This window comes from Hemiscyllium ocellatum, chromosome 4, assembly GCF_020745735.1.
Source record: "Hemiscyllium ocellatum isolate sHemOce1 chromosome 4, sHemOce1.pat.X.cur, whole genome shotgun sequence".
Lineage (NCBI taxonomy): Eukaryota > Metazoa > Chordata > Chondrichthyes > Orectolobiformes > Hemiscylliidae > Hemiscyllium > Hemiscyllium ocellatum.
Window position 1 is genome coordinate 131,453,584 of NC_083404.1, and position 15,477 is coordinate 131,469,060.

Here is a 15,477-nt window from a genome sequence, read left to right on the forward strand (position 1 = left end):
CAGAGTGTTGATGGACACTGCGAGCTCCTTCACCGGAGATACCCGGGCTCTCCTGGTTATATTTTTTTTTTTTTTTTTTGGGGCAATGCCAGACTACTGTTTTTTTTTTTTTTTTTTTATCCCTTTTTTTTTCTACACTACCGCCTAACTGCGGTAGTGCTTATTATTTTTATCCCCAGCACCCATGGTGTGTGTGTGCAGGTGTGAGACACAGTGAGAGACAAGGTGTACAAATCTTTATTCAATTTCCACCACCAGGAAAAGTAGGAAAACACCCGAGTGGCCAGTGATGAGCAGTGCCCTTCACGTCAAAGGGCAATGCTGTGTGATCAAAACAGTGAAGGGGAGGGCAGGGACTAAATCAAAATAGAGTTGGAGGGGGAAATGATGCACTCCACTCCCTGCGGCACCCATCTTTCCCTGAACAACTCCAGAGTGTTGATGGACACTGCGAGCTCCTTCACCGGAGATACCCGGGCTCTCCTGGTTATATCGGTCTGCCAATGCTTTCCTGATTGGCCCAGGTTAACAACCCTCATTCAAGAACTTTGTAGTCAACTGGTTCCCATCACTACACCCTCCAAATGTTACAAGATGGCCTCTCTCTGTGATTCTTCGTGACATTCTTCTGATCATGAAAGGCCCTGTTCGCTTTGACACCCGTTCCCTAAAATAAAGCAAAGAACTGCAGGTGCTGAAAACCTGAAACGTAAAGAGCATTTGCTGGAGAAACTCAGCAGGTCCAGAAGTATCTGTGGAGAGTGAACTGAACAGTTTACCCTAAACCCTCACTAATCCATGGGCACTATCCAACTTTTCTTATTATTTTTCTAACTTAGGCCTAAGATTTTGTACCTAGGTATCTTTGTACCTGGCTTTACAAGGACTGTAATGCTGATCTTTTTTAATTTTATGTTTTAATTTTTCTCACTTATAGCCGACATTTTGTAACTCAGGTGGCACAAGAAATAGCGACTTTGTACACTTTTTGCTGTACTCCTGGATCCTTGTGCTCCAGTAAATGTGACAATAAACCTAAATCTAATTCTAATACTTCTTCAAGGTCTTCAATGTGAGCTAATTGCTTCTCTGTTTGTTCACCTCCATTTGTAAACTCTCTCTGTCTCTCTCTCTCTGTCCCTTTCTGTCCTACCCACATTTTAGTGACTTGCCATTACATTTCCCAAAGCGCAGTCTTCCACTCCAAATAGACCAGTTTCCAAAAACAGGGACGGAATGGTTGATCGAATGTAGCCGCTGCCAGAGTCCAGCTCAGCTGCAGTGGGTAATGTATTGCCAAAACGCAGTGCTCCCACTGAGGTGAGGTTGTGCATATTCTCACTGCTGTAAACCCAAGGGTAAAACCTCCTGTGAATCAGCACAATTGATGAGAGACGATTTATGGCTAGAATGAAGGAGACCTTCCGATAGTGCGAAAACAAGTTTATTCACCAGAAAATGAGCCATTCTTCAACTTTCTAAATCAGTCGATTTGTGGGAAACGAAAGCAGATTGATCAACTGATTTAATGCTGTAGGTCCTGATTTTTAATTGGCCTCAATTGATTGCTGGTCATTGCTATATTCAATAAACTAATTACTGCAGCACAGCAGGACCTACCTTTGTGACTTCAATTGACTTCTGCTCATGGTTTGATGGACCAAGGGCAAATTAATTGAGTGAATTTAACTAATTTGAACAGAATTTAAAGTGTGTGCAGCAGGGAGAGGAACATGCCTAGGGTGGCTGGCTTCAGCTGACCACCTGAGCAGCAGAGGGGAAGGTGATTATTGCCAGATTTATGGGACCACTGGAAGGTCCAAGTTGAATCTCAGGGTGGAGAGTAATGGGATGGTCAGAGGTTAAATCCTCAAGGTCAAAGTGCAGGAGCAGGAAGAGAGGCCATTGAGAAGAGTCCCTGGCCACAATTGTGTGCCAAAGAATGGAACAAGATGAGGGCCACCTCACTGGAGTGGACAGCCAAGGGCAGATGGTGGAAGAGGATTTTAACATTTGATTCTTTCGCAGGATGTGGGCAACGCTAATGGCAACTTTTGATGACCATCCCTACCTGCCCTCAAACTGAGTGGCTTGATGAGCCATTTCAAGGAGCAGTCAAGAGTCAACCACATTACTGTGGGAATGGAGCCATATGTAGGCCAGACCAAATGAGGACAGCAGCTTTCTTTCCTTAAGGGCTATTAGTGAATCAGATGAGTTTTTAACAATAATTAATTATCATTTTCACATTGCCTATTATTAGGGCTATGGTTCAATGTGAATGTTTTCTAACTCAGTTGGAATTTCGCGAGTTGCCATTATAGGACTTAGGATAATTTAGACTTCCAGAGAATTTTGATGAAGAATTATACTGGACACCAAACATTAACTCTTTCTCTTTCATAGAATCCCTGTAGTGCAGATGGAAGCCCACCATGTTTGCGCTGACCCTCCAGAAAATACCCCATCCTAACCCTGTAATACTGTATTTAGCACGGCCAGTCTATCTGGCCTACATGTCTTTGGACATTTTAGATGGACGCACAGCACATGGACTGCAGCAGTTCAAGAAGGCAGCTCACCACCACCTTCTTAAGGGAAACTAGGGACCCAGCCAGCAATGCCCACATCCCATAGGTGAATAACAAACATAAATCCAGTAAATTAATGATATCATGCTCTTTTAAATTTAGTGGTAATAATGGTTTGTGTTCTGTCTCAAGTACTCATTTTTTTATTAGTAATTTTAAAAAATTTGACAACAATTGCAAATAATTAGCTCGTGATTTGAATTTAACATTATTATTCAAAGAATGAAAGAACAAAGAACAGTACAGGAACAGGCCCTTCGGCCTATCAAGCCTGCACTGATACACCTTTTCTAAATTAAAAGCCTTTTGCCTTGACATGGTCTGTTATCCAGAGTTTAGATTAGAGTGGTACTGGAAAAGTACAGGTCAGGCAGCATCCAAGGAGCAGGAAAATCGATGTTTCAGGCAAAAGCCCTTCACCCTGATGAAGGGATTTTGCCTGAAACGTCGATTTTCCTGCTCCTCGGATGCTGCCTGACCTGCTGTGCTTTTCCAGCACCACTCTAATCTAAACTCTGGTTTCCAGCATCTGTAGTCCTCACTTTCGCCATGGCCTTACAGATTAGACTTACAGTGTGGAAACAGGCCCTTCGGCCCAACAAGTCCACACCGACCCGCCGAAGCGCAACCCACCCATACCCCTTACCTAACACTACGGGCAATTTAGCCTGGCCAATTCACCTGACCCGCACATCTTTGTGACTGTGGGAGGAAACCGGAGCACCCGGAGGAAACTCACGCAGACACGGGGAGAACGTGCAAACTCCACACAGTCAGTCGCCTGAGTCGGGAATTGAACCCGGGTCTACAGGCGCTGTGAGGCAGCAGTGCTAACCACTGTGCCACCGTGCTGCCCACCAACAGAGGCCTGTTATCCCTCTATTCCCTGCCTGCTGATCTATCTGTCAAGATTTCTCTGAAACATTGCTATTGTATCCATCTCCACCAACTCCTCTAGCCGTGTATTCTAGGCACTTACCAGACTCTGCCTCCCTCAACTTTTTTGAACTTTCCCCCTTTTACCTTAAGATTCCTGAAGAAGGGCTCATGCCTGAAACGTTGATTCTCCTGCTTTTTGGATGCTGCCTGACCTGCTGCGCTTTTCCAGCAACACATTTTACCGCCCTTTTACCTTAAACCTATGTCCCCTTGTAATCGTATTCCCAAATCTGTGCCATGTAATTTCTACTTTGAGAAAATGACTCTGACGAGCTATTCCATCCATGCCTCTCATAATCTTGTAAACCTCTATCAGGACATCCCTCAGCCTCTGACGTTCAAGTGAAAACAGACCAAGTTTGTTCAATCTCTCCTAATGGCTAATCCCATCCAAATCAGGCAGTATCCTGGTAAACTATTTCTGTACCTTCTCCAAAGCCTCCACGTTTCTTCTGGTAGTGTGGGTGAGAGGTTGGATTAGGATTAAACTCTGCCTATCATTTCTCCATCCAAGTCTCCAGCCTATCTATAACCTGATGTATCCTCTGGCAATCCACCGCTGCCCCAGTCTTTGCAAATTTACAAGTGAGACCACTTATATTCCCCTCAAGATAATTTATACTTTAATTACAAGCAATAGGGGTCACAGCACCGATCCCTGCAGAACACCACTGGTCACAGACCTCCAGTCAGTAAAGCACCCTTGAACCACTACCCGCTGTCTTCTATGAACAAGCCAATCCTGTATCCATCTTAACAGTTCATTGTGGATCCCATGTGACTTCACCTTCTGTGTCAGCCTGCGAAGAGGTACCTTGTCAAAGGCCTTGCTAAAGTCCATGCAGACAACATCTGCTGCTCTGCCCTCCTCAATCATCTTTGTCACTTCCCCAAAAAACTCAATCAAGTTTGTGAGACACGACCTTCTCTGCACAAAACCATTTTGCCTACAGCTAATAAGTCCCTATTTTTCCAAATGTGAGGAAATTCTATCCCCAAGAATTTTAATAATAATGGGAAAGTTAAAAGCGCCCACCATAAGAACCCTCTTGTCTTAATATTTTTCCATAATCTCTCCACATATCTGTTCCTCTATCACCCTCTGACTTTGGGAGACCTGTAACGCAATCCCATTAAAGTGATTGCACCCTTCCTATTCCTGAGCATTACCCATGCAGCCTTGATGCATGAACCCTCCAAGGTGTCCTCCCTCAGTACAGCTGTCGTATTGTTCCTTATTAGTAACGCAACTCCCCTACCTCTTTACATCCCTGTCTATTTTGTCTGAAACATCTAAATCCCAGAATGATATGCTGCCAGCCTTGTCCCTCTCTCAACCAACTCTCTGCAATAGCTACAACATCATAGTTATATGTATTAATCCAAGCTCTCAATTCATCTGCCTTACCCTGTCATACGCCTTGCATTAAAACAGGTACACCTCAGACCACCAGTCCCATTGTGCTCAATAACCTCTCCCTGTCTCAGCCTTACTGGCCTCAGTCTCAGACTGCTCCTCATTCAATTTATTTGCTGATCTGCTGCTCTGGTTCCTACAACCCACCACATGAGTTTAAACTCTCCAAAATGGCACGAGCAAACCTCCCTGGCAGGGTATTGGTGTCCCACCAGTTTTGGTGCATCCTATCTTTCTTGACCAGGTCCCACCTGCCCCGGAAAACATCCTGATGATCCACATACTTGAAGCCTTATCTCCTGCATGAGCTCTTTAGCCAGATATTTAATTGTACAATTGTCTTATTCAAATCCTCACTGACACATGGCACAGAAAGAAATCAGGTTGTCAGTTTGTTCACTGAGCTGGTAGATTTGTTCTCAGACATTTCATCACCATGCTATGTAACATCATTAGTGAGCCTCTGGTGAAATGTTGGTGTTCTACTCTGCTTACTGTTTATCTGTCTCGGTTTATTGTGGTGGGTGATATCATTTCCAGTTGTGTTTCTGAGAGTTTGGGGTAAGTGGAGACCAAACCTATATGTTTGTTAATGGAGTCCAGTTTGTTAATTGTTTGAATGCCAGGCCTTTAGGAATTCCCATGCGTGTCTTTGTTTAGCTTGTCCCCAGATGGATGTATTGTCCCAGTCATAATGGTGTCCATCTTTATCTGTGTGTAGTTTCCTGATTCTGATATGCTCAAAGCATTGGCTCTCTTACTCCTCGGATGCTGCCTGACTAGCTGTGCTTTTCCAGCACCACACCTTTTGACTCTGATCTCTAGCATCTGCAGTCCGCACTTTCTGCTAGCTTCCTGCCCAAGTGTTTGACGCGACATTTGTTGCAGTCCTTGCAGGGTATTTTGTGCATTCTGATGGTTGTTGGTACGGGGTCCTTTAAATTCATCAGGAAGGTTTGTGGGCTACCATGATGCCTAGGGGCTGGAGTAGTCTGGCCATCATTTCTGAGATGCCTTTGATGTATGATAGGGTGGCTAGAGTTTCTGGGGGTGTTGTGTCTTCCTATTTAGGTCTTTTGTGCAGGAATCGGTGGATTGTGCTTATCAGGTACCCGTTGTTCCTGAAAGCATTGTATACGTGTTTTTCCTTGGCTTCTCATAGTTCCTGGGTGCTGCAGTATGTTGTGGCTCATTTAAATAATGTCCTGATGCAGTTCCGTTTGTGGGTGTTGAGATGATTGCTTCTGTAGTTGAGTATCTGTTCAGTGTGTGTGGCGTTCCAGTAGATGCTGGTCTGTAGCTCTCCATTGGCTTTGTGTTCTATTGTGACATTCTACTGAGATTCCAATCCTAAAGGTCCTGCTTTTCAAAGTCCTTCCTAATTCCTGATCTCCAGATGCAGAACTTCATCTCTTTCTGCCTTTGTCGTTGGTACCAATATAGACCACATCCTCCGGCAGTTCACCTTGCTCCTTCAGAACATCCTGTGCCCGCTCTGAGACATCCTTGGCTCTAGTACCAGGGAGGCAACACACTATCTAGGAGTTTCACTTGCAGTCACAGAAACATCTGCCTGTGCCTCTGACTGAAGAGACTCGATCACTATTGCAAAGCCTACACAATTATGGAAAACATAATAATTAAATATTGCAGGAGTCTTTCAATACTGGCACCACTGTGCGCACTATATGACCCAGGATCAATAGTTTCAGAGTTAGAAAATCTTAAGAGAATTGTCAGTAATCAGAGGATAAAAGGATGAAGAGTTGAAATGCAAAGAAATGAATGTAGCTAAAAATGGAAAATGGAACATAGTGGAGATTTAGAATTTGCAGGTATTTTACTTACTGGTGGTTACAATGTGCTTTGTTTTGGAGAGTTCGTAGGTTGAAGTCCCATTCCAGAGGCATGAGTTATTTTCTTGGTCAATGCTCTCAGTGCAGTACTGGAGAAGCCCCACACTGTCAGCAAGGCTGGCTTCCATTTGAGGCATTAAACCAAAGCCATCTCTGTGCCTTCAAGGTGAGTGTTTTGCCAACATGGCGCTATTTCTGAAGTGTACATTTGCAGGTCCTATCAGAATCCTGGTTAAAGTTTATTCTTCAACTAACCTCACTATAACTGTCTTTACTGATTATTCCCATGTTGCAGTCTGTCTTGCTTTGAGCAAATTAGCTGCTGTCTTTCTTACAGCAACACCAATTCAATATCGCTGCATTGAGTGTAAAGTGTTTTGATCATGTACAAAGCTACATCAACTTGCTTTCAATAGCAGAGGCAGGACTTTTTCAGGAAAATGTGAGTCACAGAATGGAACAAAATATTAACTGTCTGAGTGCTAGAACAAGTTTGATCATCCTGCAACTGGGAATTTTATAAACGGGAGAGGAAGCGGAGGCTGATTTCCTTATTTTAAGCCACTTTCAGTCAATTACAAAAATATTTTTATTTCTTGCGATCATACAGCTATCAAACTTCAATTAAAATATTGTACTAGTCAAAATTATGGAGCCAATTATAAGATTTTCTTAAATAAAAGAAAATAATAATTTTATTATTTCCTAACCCCAAGAAAAATAATACACTTCGACAACAAACACACAACACAGGTATTACGTTTAATTGAATGAAAGTGTCTGGAATAGAGAATAATAAGTCACAGTTTAAAAGTTCCCTGAGACTCTGAGGTGTTAGATTTTAACCTGAGACCACAGTTTTTTCAATGACTGATTTATATCTTCAGTCATAGAGTCACTGAGATGTACAACACCGAAACAGACCCTTCGGTCCAACTCATCCATGCCAACCAGATATCCCAAATAAATCTAGTTCCATTTGCCAGCACTTGGAAAATTTCAAAACCCTTCCTATTCATATATCCATCCAGATGCCTTTTAAATACTGTAATTGTACCAGCCTCCATTACTTCCTCTGACAGCTTATTTCATACATGCACCACCCCTTAGATCACTTTTATATCTTTCCCCTCTCACCTAAACCTATACCCTCTCGTTTGGACTCCCCCACCCCAGGGAAAAGATCTTGTCTATTTACCCTATCCATGCCCTTCATGATTTTATAGATCTCTATAAAGGTCACCCCTCAGCCTCTCATGCTTCAGCGAAAATAGCCCCAAACTATTCAGCCTCGCCCTATATCTCAAACTCTCCAACCCTGGCAATATCCTTGTACATCTTTTCTGAACCCTTTTGAGTTTCACAACATCCTTCCTATATCTCTTTATTCTAAGGAAGGACATACTTGAAACGAAGATGGTAGAGTGAAGACATCGCAACATAATTCCCAGTCAGAATTGTATGTGAATTGGAGCTATTGCACCCATGTGCCAGCTACCATAATGCCTGATTGTGCAGTGTTAGATTGTGCATATCTGTTGAAGATTGAAACTTTCTGTGCTTGTTGGATAGGCTTCGGAGTGGACTCTGGGAAAAGTAAATGAAGTGTAGATGTTGTTGGGAGCATGAAATAGTGATTTCTTTTAAGTGTTATGGATAACTTATGTTACTTATAAAGTTATCTTTACATTGTTCTAAGATATAACAGATACCATATCTTTCTCATCTTGACTGGGTTAGATGTTGCTGATTAAAAAAAATTCATGGTGCGTAGCTGGAGTGCATCATCATACGTGTGAAACATATACGTGATATTTGAAATAATATATGGATGAATAGCTTTGCCATCATTTTCAAGCTTTGTTTCATAATTTAGTTCTGAATGATGTGAATTAGCCTTGTTCCTCAGTATACATTACATACTGGATTTCTACAAAGCACTGGAACCCTTATTATGCTGTTGTGAATGAAGTTTAATTGATGCACCTGTCTACTTACATCTTAAAGTAAATGAGGGAAACCACTTCCATAAGTATGAAGCCAGTGCTAAGGGGCCATCCATTTTACTTTCAACATCAATATACATCAAGTGAATCAAATATAAATTAAGTAACATTGCACGAAAGATTCCGGAAGTCTTTCAGGCATTTTACCAATTTCACTCTATAACTATCCATCAAAGTGGTGTATTTGGAATAAAACGTGAATGTTGCTTCACCCTGATGTAATTTTTAATGTTGTCTAACCACCATCTTCACCACCATTCGCAACTGTGGTGTCCAAGTTCTAGAAATTCCTTCTCTCTCTCTCTCAAGATGATCCTAAAAATCTACTTCTTTCGCTAAGCTTTTGTACATCTACTGTAATATCTGCCTCAGTATCATTTTCTTTTAATAACCATCCTGTGCATTGTACAGGTTGTTCTGCTATAACACACGTTTCGTTTATACAAGTTCACTGTAATGTGATTGATAAATTGGGGACACTGTTTCCAAAGTGTGAACTTTTAAAACATGTGTTGGCTGTAATGCAATTACATCGCCAATACTTTAAGCGCTGTTTCTAAAGTGCAAGTTTTGTATAACACGGGGTTGCACAAGAAAGCAACATAGAAGAATCACCTGTATGAGGTAATGGGTTGTAAAGAGTCAATGTTGGAGACAGCATTATTCTCCATCCAATCTAATGATTTCATGAAGTCTTGATTAGTTATGAGCCAGAACATCTTAGATCTTGTGGAGTATGGAATTATATCTGCAGGTCTCCTCATAGTCTTAGGAATAATGTCTAACTTGTATGTATTTACCATAAACTACACCTTAGATTAGAGTGATGCTGGAAAAGCACAGCAGGTCAGGCAGCATCCAAGGAGCAGGAAAACCGACGTTTCGGGCAAAAGCCCTTCATCAGGAATTGATGGCAGCTGCTCCTCTCTAATCTAGACTTTGATCTCCAGCATCTACAGTCCTCACTTTCACCTTTTAAACTACACCCTGTTAAAACAAGAGTGTTAAGACTCACTATTGGTTGTTCCTCTGCCAAATAGGCCTTTGGACCCAGCCAAGGAACCAGCCTGGCAGGACCTCTCTATCCACAATACCCTCTGTGAAACACCTTGGGATGTTCCCTCATGCTAAGGGCACCATATAATATTGTCCCTCTTACCTGTGTGGCCATACAGCAACACAAACTTCCCAATAACATCAACTTCTGCAAGTGTGTCTCTCTGTGCAAAAATATTTAAATAGTCTTCACACACGCTTAGGGGAAGATGTGGAATAGTGTGACTTGAGTCGTAATCCAAAAGAGTAGACTAACGCTGGGCAGACAGATGGCAGCTAATGGAACTTAACTTTAATTAATAAATCTTGAACTGAAAGCTGTCCCTAATGAGCATGAAAGTATCATCAATTGTGTTTAAACAAAAAATATTTCTGGTTCACTAACCAGAAGGAAGTCTGCCAACATTAGATTAGATTAGATTACTTACAGTATGGAAACAGGCCCTTCGGCCCAACAAGTCCACACCGACCCACCGAAGTGCAACCCACCCATACCCCTACATTTACCCCTTACCTAACACTACGGACAATTTAGCATGGCCAATTCACCTGACCCGCACATCTTTGGACTGTGGGAGGAAACCGGAGCACTCGGAGGAAACCTACGCAGACACGGGGAGAACATGCAAACTCCTGAGTCGGGATTTGAACCTGGCGCTGTGAGGCAGCAGTGCTAACCACTGTGCCACCATGCCGCCCACAAATACCCAGCCTGAGCTATGTATGATTGCTGATCCACAAAAGTGGTCTTCTCTTGATCTTCTCTGCTATGTGTTCCAGTTTCTGTAATGGCGCAGCAACTCATTCAACTCGAGGGCTGTTCGGGAAGGTTAACTAACATTGGGTCTGTGATCCACAGCCCATGAGGACAAGAATAAGTAAGAAGGTAATTTAATGGGTTTTGAAAGGCAAAATAAACAATTTAGAGGCTGCAGGAAAAACAGTTGGTTTTTGTTGATTCTGGTCTTGTTTTTTAAATTAAGCAGCCACTCACAATCTAATCAGCCATCACTTATTGTGCCAAAGTTATAAATCACAACACCAGGTTACAGTCCAGCAGGTTTATTGGTCAGGTGATGACGGAGCTGTGCTCTGAAAGCTAGTGCTTCCAATTAAACCTGTTGGACTGTAATCTGGTGTTGTGTGATTTTTAACTTTGTCCAACCCAGTCCAACACTGGCTCCTCCACATCATGGTTATCCTGTCATAAGCCTGTGTCATCTCTCACTGATGCTGAAAATGACCGCTTTGCACTGTGCAAGGTGGACCTCTTGTGTGATGTTCCAAAGCCTCTGGAGTTTCGAAATGACTTTGATACGTCTTAGCAATGACATATTCCTACCCTTACCCTTGCTCATCGTCTGCCTGGAGGTCATCATTTCTCACGACTACAAAGTCATGCAAAGTATCATCTCCAACCTGAAGTTGCCAAAGTTGGTTTCCTTTCGATTTTATCACTGCCCCTTCCGAAATCATTTTTTTTGGAAATACAGACTTAGCGCTTTGAAATCCAGGGATGGTGCCTTCTGATAAATTATCTCTTAACCGTGACCCAGTGGCCAACCTCTAACACTGAAGTCAGATAGTTCAAATACCATTCCACCATGTACATTACCTAGAGCAGCGCTTACACTATAGGAATTGCAGCATTGTCCCAGCAACCAGCTTTCAGGTGAGGTATTAACTTGAGTCCATCTCTGCTTTCATGTGGATGCTGTTAATGCTGTATTAATTGCATAGTTAATGTTAAAGGTAAACAAGTCTGTGGTCTTGATTGATTAAGTCCCCGAGCACATCTGGAAAGAGAAAACTGATCCTGCAGCACTGGTGGATAAGAGGCAGGAATATGCAATTTCCATTATGAGAATAAACCCACTGTCAAGATAAAGATCTATGTCTAACTTTATCCATTATCACTTGGCTTGGATTCATCTGTCAAAGAGCTAATGTTACTCTTCTGTAGAACAGGGGCGATAACTCCATTGTCCTGATCGATTTTTACTTCTCAATTAACATGGCAAAACTTGCTGATTATTTGGTCATTAACATGTTGCTGCTTGTGGGAATGTACTGTGCACAAATGAACTGCTATATTTCCCACATTACAGCCATGTCTACACCTCAAAAATTACTTAATTGTGAAATAACTCCACAGAGGCTAGTACCCTGTCACCCAGTCCCCCTTTATTTCTACATGGAGAATCCTTGACCCTGATCCAGCACCCTCAGAGCCAGCTCTCAAGGTGAACAGAACCTCTGACACTCTTGTTTATATCTGTCTGCCAGTACTCCCCGTTTGGACCAGGTTAACAGCCCCAATTAGGGAATTCAGATTCTATGAGGTCCAGTTGGCTGACCTCATTACAATTACAGTAATTTGATATGCAATACTCTGGGATGTTCTAAGGGAGATTGTTCATTTCTTACCCGTAGACTTGATGTTGTTCCTGGCTCCTTAGTTCTCAAACTGGTGTGAATAGATGACCTTTAAGCAGCTGCAATGCACAGATTCCCTTCATACTTCACACCAACATTTACATTCGAGCAACTCAGAACAAGACATAAATGATGTTTCTCATTCTCAATGTCACTGGTTGGGACCTGATAGTGTTACACGAAAGGGATGGGTTAGGGGTGAGGGGGAGATCATTATGTCAAGCACCTGCTGTCAGAATGACTGACTGGGCAATGTTTCACAAGTGGAGACAGGACCATATATACTGTTAAGGCTGAGGTTCCTGTCTTATTAAAACCGTGCTGCTTATTCCATGAGTGAATATGTCTACCCTCTGAATCAAGCATCACATGAGCTGAGTCAAAAGCTTTCGGCCATTTAGTATAGCAGACAAAAAACAACTAAAGGACAGAAATTATTCTTTCTATTACTCTATGAAAACCTAATACACTTGCATCAAATTTCTTGTTCTGCAATCCTAATGGGATATTAAATCATATAAAGTAAAACATCTCTTTGACAGTTAAAACAGTAGAGAAAGGGATTCGCTCTGAGTGCATTTGTGCAATGACATTGTACATTATTTTATACTCATTTTATTGAATTATGTTCTTCAGAACTGCAAGAATGCAACAGTCCAATAATGACCCGTGCCACTTATATTTTAATGCGCTTGAGTTAACTTAATTGAACTAATGGGACACATTGTGATCAGCTTTGTTTGCCCAATTTTACTAATTTCATGCTCAAACATTCTTTTTTGCCAAAGCTAACAGGATGTGCAGGAAGAAAAATATGCACTTTGATGGTATTCTTTATATACCTGCTGAAGTGCTGAGTGAAGTGTTGGTGCTATTGTTATACTGACGGGCATGACAGCCGACATGGCGGGGAGAGCTCAGTGGTGTTGTCACTAAGTGACTGATCCAAAGACCCAGGTCTGGCTTTGCGCTTCTCCACTGCTGGCAGCTGGTGTAATTGGAATTCAAATAAAAGTTAAGACCTTCATGATGAATATGAAGCTGTTGTCAATTGTTTGTGAGAAATGAAAGCCTTCCAGTTTTTTATTTGTTCACAGGATGTGGCCAGGCCAGCATTTATTGTCCAGAGTTTTAGATTAGATTATATTACAGTGTGGAAACAGGCCCTTCGGCCCAACAAGTCCACACCGAAGCACAACCCAACCATACCCCTAACCTAACACTACAGACAATTTAGCATGGCCAATTCACCTGGTCTGCACATCTTTGGACTGTGGGAGGAAACCGGAGCACCCGGAGGAAACCCACGCAGACACGGGGAGAATGTGCAAACTCCACACAGTCAGTTGCCCGAGGTGGGAATTGAACCCGGGTCTCTGACGCTGTGAGGCAGCAGTGCTAACCACTGTGCCACCATGCTGCCCAATTAGAAGTCAGTTAAGAATCAATGACATCACTGTGGGTCTGGAATCACAGCTGGCCAGACTCGGTAAGGATGACAGATTTCCTTCTCTTATGACCATTCTCAAACCGGATGGCCTTTTCCCATCAATGCTTATCATTAGACTCTTGATTCTATAATTTTGTTGATTCAAATTCCAATGTATGGTGTGCAGGATTTCAACCTGGGTCCCCGAAACATTGTCTGGATCTCTGGATTAACAGTCCAGCAATAATACCATAAGGCCATCATTTCTTCATAATTTCCTCATGTCCTTTTGGGAAGTAAACTGTTGCCTTACCTGGTCTGGTTTGCACGTGACTCCAGACGCACAGCAATGTGGTTAACTCTTAATTGCCTTCTGGGTAATTAGGAAAGAGGCAATAAGGTCTGGCCCATACCTACATTCCATGATGATTTTTAAAATATGTATAAACATGAGTTTGATGGGCATCTGCTCTCATCTAAGATGTCAGGAGAATTTTCATCTTTTTTTTTGCCGAGTGCAAAGAGATCCTTTATGTTTACTTCAAATGGCAGACAATGGGCTGAATACGTTTTCTTGGAGGTTTCTTCGCTGCAAGGCCTAGTGAGTTCTCTCACAGTGTCTTACTAACTTAGCCTCATTAATTACCTATCGTGCCCCCATGGTCACATCTTATGTCTGGTTTCCACCCCATCATACCACATGCCATTACTGCAACAACTCATTGCTCGACACATATCTTGGAATTCACCGGCATCTCATGCCCCATGTTGTGGACCAGACAAAACTCCTTTAAAATATATTGAAGCGATAACCTGGACCCTAACTTTTATCTTATTTATCTTATTTATAGGCAAGTATAAGGTGCTGTGTTTCAGATGTAACTCGATTGCTTAAACTAGCAGGCTTGAACCAAAGACATTTTATTCTGACAACATCGTTTAAGTACAAACAAAAGAAATGTTATGAAAATATGGGTGTACTATCCCTTTAAGAGAGTAAAAACTAGCACCAAGTGACAGCACCAGGTGTTCTCAATAAGACACAATATAATATGTGCTCCAGCTACTGAAGTAGCTAGGGTAGCTGGTTGCCTGGAAACAACAAAACAGATTGGAATTAGGCCAATCAGTTCAAATTATACCCCACAAAATATCAAACTCCAATCAAGTTTGAATTGAGTATATTGACAATCTTAAACGTCAATGACACAATCTGATGCTTTGGGAGAGAAGACCAGGGAAAATTGAACAATTGGGAAGAGAACTGCCACCAGACCAATAGCTGTAGACTGCTAGTCAGAACTCTCTGAGAGGTACCTGTCTAGAGAAGAAGTTTAAACAGAAAAAAACCTCAACACTGACCTGGACAGCCAATCTACCAATGAAAATAAAGAGAAGATTTGACTGCTGGTTGGTTTAAAAAATTGAATTATTCTGTAAATCTTAATTGGGTGTTTTATCAGATGAGTTTTATAGAAGGGAAGGTAAAAGATAGGTTAGAGGAAGGAGTTGTAAATAGGTGTTAGTTAATAATTTTCTGTTATACTTTAAGAAATAAAGTTGTTAATTTTTACTTTAAATAGTCCTTAGCCACTCAAACTTTTGCAGATTATGGAATGGGATACATATTTTCTGTGTTGCTGGTTTTAAATTAAGCAGGAGGATTTATCAAATGTCATAACAGAAAGAAGAATTGAAATAACCTAACTCCGTTGGAAAATTTAACAGAATAATTGATTATTTAATT